The sequence below is a fragment of the Leptonychotes weddellii genome, chromosome 8 (genome assembly GCF_054177405.1).
Source record: "Leptonychotes weddellii isolate Sample4059 chromosome 8, ASM5417740v2, whole genome shotgun sequence".
Taxonomy (NCBI): domain Eukaryota; kingdom Metazoa; phylum Chordata; class Mammalia; order Carnivora; family Phocidae; genus Leptonychotes; species Leptonychotes weddellii.
In genome coordinates, this window is record NC_138376.1 from 22,696,551 (window position 1) to 22,703,989 (window position 7,439).

The following is a 7,439-nucleotide window of genomic DNA, read 5'->3' on the forward strand; positions in this document are numbered from 1 at the left end:
AGTAATTCTTTGTTTATACTAACACTTTCGATTCAAATAGAGACTCCCACTATTTTACATGACTTCATCTTAGATCTGCTCTTTCTCCTAACCAAGTATCTCAGTTCCCAAACACACCAACATTTGTGTTATCTTTCCATATTATCACCATTAATTGATTAATCATTAATCAATTAACATAAAAATGAAAACCACTTTTCAATTCTTTTTTTTTTTTAAAGATTTTATTTATTTATTCATGAGAGACAGAGACAGAGAGAGAGAGGCAGAGGGAGAAGCAGGCTCCCAAGGAGCAGGAAGCCCGATGCGGGACTCGATCCCAGGACCCTGAGATCATGACCTGAGCCGAAGGCAGACGCTTAACCATCTGAGCCACCCAGGCGCCCACCACTTTTCAATTCTTTTTGTCCTTAGGGTATATCTCACTAGGTATATACACTGAAGTTAGTGTTTAGTGTTTAAATTTGTTTGAAATAGTTCTCTTTGTGATTATATCACTAACTCACTGTGCAGATATATTTTGTTTTATTTCTTTTGCTTTTTAGGAAAAGCTGTTTTTTTTTTAAAGATTTTATTTATTTATTTGACACAGAGAGAGAGATAGCTAGAGCAGGAACACAAGCAGGGGGAGTGGGAGAGGGAAAAGCGGGCTTCCCGTGGAGCAGGGATCCCGATGCAGGACTCGATCCCAGGGCCCTGGGACCATGACCTGAGCTGAAGGCAGAGGCTTAATGGCTGAGCCATCCAGGCGCCCCAGGAAAAGCTTTTTTTTTTTTTTAAAGATTTTATTTATTTATTTGAGATAGATAGAGAGAGAGCATGAGCAGGGGTGGGAGGGAGGGGCAGAGGTGGGGGGAGAAGCAGACTCCCCGCTGAGCAGGGAGCCTGATGTGGGGCTCAATTCCAGGACCCCAGGATCATGATGTGAGCCAAATGCAGACACTTAAGCGACTGAGCCACCCAGGTGCCCCTAGAGAGAGCTTTTTAAGTTAAAGTTAATTTTTTTGTAATTATTTAAAATATTTACATAGCTTCAAAGTCAGATCTACAAAACAAAATGTATCAGAACCTATTTTCTATCCCTATCTCCTCTACTCAATTTCCTCCTTCTCCCACAGACATTTTAAAGATTTTGTCTTATTCTTCCATTGTTAAAAAAAGAAATATATATATATTCATTTATTCTTGGATATATAGTAGCATTCTATGTGATTTTCCCCACCTTTCATTTAAAAGATGATTATTATTATTTTATTGAGATATTTACATACAGTTCTAGCAATATATGGTAATGGTCTCTCCATGACAGTCTATAGAGACTTTTTTTTTTTAAGATTTTATTTATTTATTTGAGAGAGAGAGAGCAAGCACAGAGGGAGAGTGAGAGAGAGAAGCAGACTCCCTACTGAGTAGAGAGCCCAACGCAGGGCTTGATCTCAGGCAGACACCCAACTGACTGAGCCACCCAGGTGCCCCATAGTGACATTTTTTTATTCCTTTTTTTTTTTAATGCTCCATAGTACTTCATGTTTAATTCAACCAGTTCTCTATTGTTGTACATTTGGATTGTTTCTATGCTTTTACTATTACAAACAGGGCTGCAATAAATAGTCTATGTAAACATTTTTCCATATTTTTGCCCTTAATTTTTTGGGATAGATTCTGAGAAGTGGTATTGCTGGATCAAAGAGGAAATGCATATGTAATTTAAAAAGCATATAGTAAAGTAGTATATTTCACCTATCAGATTGGCAAAAATCCAAAAGTTTGTCAACACCTTGTTAGCAAAGCTGTTGCAAAACAAAGAGGAAATGCATATGTAATTAAAAAAACATATATATATATTCAAATATAGTTGGAATTGCCAACCAAATCCCCTCCATAAGGGTTGCCTCCTTCTGCATTCCCACCAACAGTGTACTAGAATGCCTGTTTCCCCTCAGCTTTGCCAACAAAGTGTGTTGACAAATTTTTGGATTTTTGCCAATCTGATAGGTAAAAAATACTACTTTAGTATAGTTTTGATTTGTATTTTTCTTATTAGAAACAAAGTTGAACATATTTTTATATGTTATGGAGCCCTTTACATTTCTTTGTGTGAACTGTTTGTTCGTGTCTCTTCCAAATTTTTTTGTTTTTAAAAATTTATTTAAGTAATCTCTACACTCAACATGGGGCTCAAACTTATAACCCCAAGATCAAGAGTTGCATACTCTTTCGACTGAGTCTGCCAGATGCCCTGTTCTTCCAGTTTTCTTTTTCTGAAGACTTATCCATTTATTTGAGAGAGAGAGAGAGAAAACATGCATGTGCATGGGTTGGGGAAGGGGCAGAGGGAGAGAATCTCCAGCGGACTCACTGCTGAGCACGGAGCCCCGTGTGGAGGATCTATGAAATTGTGACCCAAGCTGAAACCAAGAGTCAGACAGATGCTTAACTGACTGAGCCACCCAGGTGTCTCCGTTCTTCAAATTGAGTTTGTAGGGGCAGAAAAAATTTCCCTTCTTCTTTCTAGGCTCTTTGGCTGGCCTAATAATTAAATTGACATAAATTAAAGAAGAAAAACGAATTTTGTACATATGAGAGCCCAATAAAAATATGATACTCCAAGATAGTCAGGCAACTGAGGCTTATATGTTGGCCTAAGCTAAGGAATGGAACAGGGGCTTAGGGCTTCACAGGGGAGGGGGACAATTCATAGGAAGATAAAAAGAACAGATGTTTGGTAGTCATATGTTTGTCCTGCCAAGCAGGTAAATTTTTCAGGTAAAAAGTTACCAGGATACCTGGCTGGCTCAGTTGGTAGAGCATGTGACTCTTGATTTTGGGGTTGTGATTTGAGCCCCACGTTGGGTGTAGATATTCCTTGAAAAAAAGAAGTTATCTTTGGTAATAACTCTGTTTGTGGTTCAGAACCCTATCTAAGTTCTTTTAGGCAATTGAAGGAGAGGTAAAAAGCTTTTCCTGAGTCTGCTGGGTGTTGATTACCTTCAGGTCAAAATAATTCACATGCCAAAGTGGCACATTTTGGGGTGGCCTATTCTGATCCCCTTAAAGTTCTTGGTTCTTTTCCCTCTAATTTTAGAAGTTCTTTATGTATTAGGGATGTTAGCCATTTGTCTGTGATATGTTTGTCATTTTACTGTGCTCATGGTAATGTTTTCCTTAAGAAACTGTGTGTGCTTTTACATTTTTTAAAAAAGATTTCATTTATTTATTTGACACAGAGAGAGAGAACATGAGCAGGGGGTGGGGGGAGCAGAGGGAGAAGCAGTCTCCATGCTGAGCAAAGAGCCTGATGTGGGACTTGATCCTAGGACCCTGGGATCATGACCTGAGCTGAAGGCAGACGCTTAACTGACTGAGCCACCCAGGTGCCCTTTTTTAAAATTTTTATGTAGTTAAATTTATCAATCTTTCTCTTCAGTTGAAGCTGGATTTTTAGCCGTAGTTATGAAAGTCTTCTCTACTCTCAAGTTATAGAGAAATTCTGCCATTTCTTCCCTTGGTACTCTATAGTTTCAATTTTTTTTAAAGATTTTTTTATTTATTGGACAGAGAGAGACAGAGTGAGAGAGGAAACACAAGCAGGGGGCGTGGGAAAGGGAGAAGCAGGCTTCCTGCGGAGCAGGGAGCCCGATGGGGGCTCGATCCCAGGACCCCGGGATCATGACCTGAGCCAAAGGCAGACGCTTAACGACTGAGCCACCCAGGCACCCCTATAGTTTCAATTTCTTAAAAAGATTTATTTATTTATTTGAGAGAGAGAGAGAGTGTGTGCAAGCAGGGAGGAGGGGCAGAGGGAGAGGGAGAGGGGAGCCGGATGCAGGGCTCCATCTCACAACCCTGAGATCATGACCTGAGCCGAAACCAAGAGTCGGACGCTCAACGGATTGAGCCTTGCTATAGTTTCAATTTAAAAAATATATCCTATGTAGAAGTTATCCTTTTGTATGCTATGATAAATGGATCAAATTTATTTTTTTATATAGAGTCTCAAATTTGCTATTATTAGCTCCCTTCCCTCCCTCCCTTCAGCTTGCCTTTTCCTGGACATTGTATTCTTTTCTAGGTTTGCCAAAACTGGACATGGATCAAAATAAACATCTGTTCAACTCCCTGCACTTGTTCTATTTTGTTGCCTGTTTTTCTTTCCTGGACTCTCTGTGATTTCTGCACAGTGTTTTTCCAGCAGCTCAAGGGAGTGATGACCTTTCGGGCTTTAGGAAGAGTGGGCTGAAGATCTGTCCAGAGAGTGATTCAAGCTGGAGCAGGTCCTGCAGAGGCCTCTCTGCTGGGGGTCCAAGTGGCTTTGTGGGGGCAGGGCAAAGGTGCTACTCAGGAGCACTCGGGAGGGAGCTCAGTTGTTGTTAATGACTCACGTTTCCTGTCCCCACATACCTCCTGCTCTTGTTTCTATGTTAGGAAGTGTCAGTTTTCTAACTGGAGAAGACTGGAGACAGAGGGAAGAGAAATGGACAGCAAAAGGGAGCAATGGGGTATGGAAATTGGAACCTCTCTTCCTCTGTGTTCACATGCTATCCAGGGCATCTCTGTATCATTCATGCCAGTTCCCACTCGCTATTTTCTACAACCAACTGCCAGGTACTCTGCTAAATGGAGTAAAGCATCAATCTTGACCTGTTCTTTGGCTGAGGTTGTTACTGCCAGTAAGGAAAAGAGGCTCAGAGTTAAGGTCACACGGTTGATAAGTAGTAGGATTTCGGTCTGTATGACATCAAATTCCAGGTTCAGTGCTCCTAAGTCTGTGGCCCCCATAATAAAAGGTTCATAATACCCTGTAGTTAGGTTTCCTTTTCAATCTGAGCCCTAGCCTCATCCCACCTCATTGCCCAGATCCCCTTAGCTCATATGTGGGCACTGTGGTTGCCTCTACACTGAGGCCCTCATGCTGGGTTGCAAGGCTCTGTGGTCAGGAGGGCCCCATGCTGGCCAGCTTTTATTCTGTTCCCAGCATGGTGTCTGGCCCTTGGCAGATACTCAGTACATATCTGCTGGATGCTTGAATAGTTGAAAAAGAAGGGGAAAGAGGAATGTGTGTGGGAGATGAAGGGGCAGGAGTAGAGAAAGCACAGAGAGAGAGAGGCAGATTTGGGGGTACGATGGTGGGGCCTGAAGATGCTGGTGGCTGGAAGAGGCCCATGTTGCTGTTGTTTAGAAGCACAGACAAGATGTCACTTGCATTTTAAGGAGGATTTCAGTTTGTTTGTTTTTTTAAAGACTTCTATTTATTTATTTGACAGAGAGAGACACAGCGAGAGAGGGAACACAAGCAGGGGGAGTGGGAGAGGGAGAAGCAGGCTTCCCGCGGAGCAGGGAGCCCGATGCGGGGCTCGATTCCAGGACCCTGGGATCATGACCTGAGCTGAAGGAAGACGCCTAATGACTGAGACACCCAGGTACCCCGGATTTCAATTTTTTAACAACTTGGTCATGAGGAAATGACCTAGACTGTGGGCCCAGGACTGAAGAGAGCTCCCCTCTTTGCAGCAGAATATGCACCTCTTCTTCCATCCTTCAGATTCTGAACATTTCCATTCTACATTCAAACATCCTCAACTTTCATCCTCAGCCTTTCAACTGAGAAACAAAACACGCAAACACAAATCCTGACTGTATTCTACAAACAAGGTAAGGTGAAGAAGGTATTGAGCTCTTTCAGATGGCAAAGAACAGGGAAACACCCAAGTTACCTTCAGGGAAGCCCTTTTTCCAAGGCTACACAGGTGAGTAAGAAAAATAGGAAATGGCTCTTTTCCATCTTGCAAGATGGTGGGTGAAAAAGCTGAGAAGCTGGATACTAAGAAGAAACCTGAAGCCAAGAAGGCCGATGCTGGTGGCAAGGTTATGAGAGTAACTTCCAGGCTAAAATACCAATATTCCCCACTGGGTGTGCATTCCAGAAGAGCGCTGTACAAGAGGAAATAGTCAGCAGCTAAATCCAGGGTTGAAAAGAAAAAGGAGAAGGTTCTTGCTATTGTCACAAAACCAGTTGGTGGTCACAAGAACGGTGGTACCCAAATGGTTAAACTTTGCACAATGCCTAGGTATCATCCTATTGAAGATGTGTCTCAAAAGCTGTTGAGCCACGCAAAAAACCTTTCAGTCAGCATGTGAGAAAACTGCGAGCTGGTGTCACTCCTGGGACCATTTTGATCATCCTCACTGGGCGCCACAGAAGCAAGGGGGTGGTTTTCCTAAAGCAGCTGAGCTGTGGCTTGTTACTTGTGACCAGACCCCTGGCCCTCAATCCTCTGCATAGAACACACCAGAAATTTGTCATTGCCACCCCCACCAAAACATCTCACTGATGCTTACTTCAAGAAGAGGAAGCCATGTAAACCTACACACAAGGAAGGTGAGTTCTTCAACACGGAGAAGGAGAAATGTGAAATTACAGAGCAGCGCCAGGTTGATCAGGAAGCTGTGGACTCACAAATTCTGCCAAAAATCAAAGCTGTTCCTCAGCTTTGAGGCTATTTCTGCTCTGTGTTTTCTCTTACAAATGGAGTTTATCCTCACAAACTGGTGTTCTAAATTTCTTAGAAAGAACCTAGTTAAGTAATAGATCCATTAAAAAAAAGAGAGAGAGGGGCGCCTGGGTGGCTCAGTAGTTAAGTGTCTGCCTTCAGCTCAGGTCATGACCCCAGGGTCCTGGGATCGAGCCCCGCATCGGGCTCCCTGCTCAGCAGGAAGCTTGCTTCTCCCTCTCCCTCTCCCCCTGCTTATGTTCCCTCTCTCGCTGTGTCTCTCTCTGTCAAATAAATAAATAAAATCTTAAAAAAAAAGAGAGAGAGGAGGGCACCTGGGTGGCAACAGTCGGTTGAGCATCTGACTCTTGGTTTCAGCTCAGGTTGGGATCTCGGCGTCATGAGATCAAGCCCCACATTGGGCTCCATGCTCAGTACAAAGTCTGCTTGGGATTCTCTCTCCCTCTCCTGCTGCCCCTCTTGCTCATGCTTGCGCGCGCGGGAACTTGCACTCTCTCTCAAAATAAGTAAGTCTTTAAAAAAAAAAAAGAAGAAGAAGAAATTATCTGTGTAGGCCTTGAGGAGAGCTGGAGTGCCATTCACGCTATAACAGCCATGGGACGTTATGGCCTGGCAGAGGAGGAAACCACTCTCTGTCCTTGAGGAAGGTGACAGTAACTCCTTCCTTCCCTCCTTCTCTCCTTCGTACCTTCCTCCCTTCCCTCCCTCCTTCCTTCTTTCCCTCCCTCCTCCCTTCTCTCTTTCCCTCCCCCCCACCTTCCTTCCTTCCTTCCTTCCATCCTTCCTTTGTTTTTGCTTTAGGGTATGATTGTATCATTAATTTGGGGGAGTATTGCTCTTTTGTAAGACAAAACTCTGCAATGTATCCTTTGATTACATGAAATTAAGGCAGAATCTGAACTGAGAGGCTGATCAAAGAGGTGTTCC

General features: G+C 43.1%; 1 pseudogene; it reads left to right on the forward strand.

Annotated features, from left to right (window-relative positions):
- The first annotated feature begins 5,482 nt into the window (after window positions 1-5,482).
- On the forward strand, window positions 5,483-6,558 carry LOC102742824 (large ribosomal subunit protein eL6 pseudogene; annotated as a pseudogene).
- The last annotated feature ends 881 nt before the right edge of the window (window positions 6,559-7,439 follow it).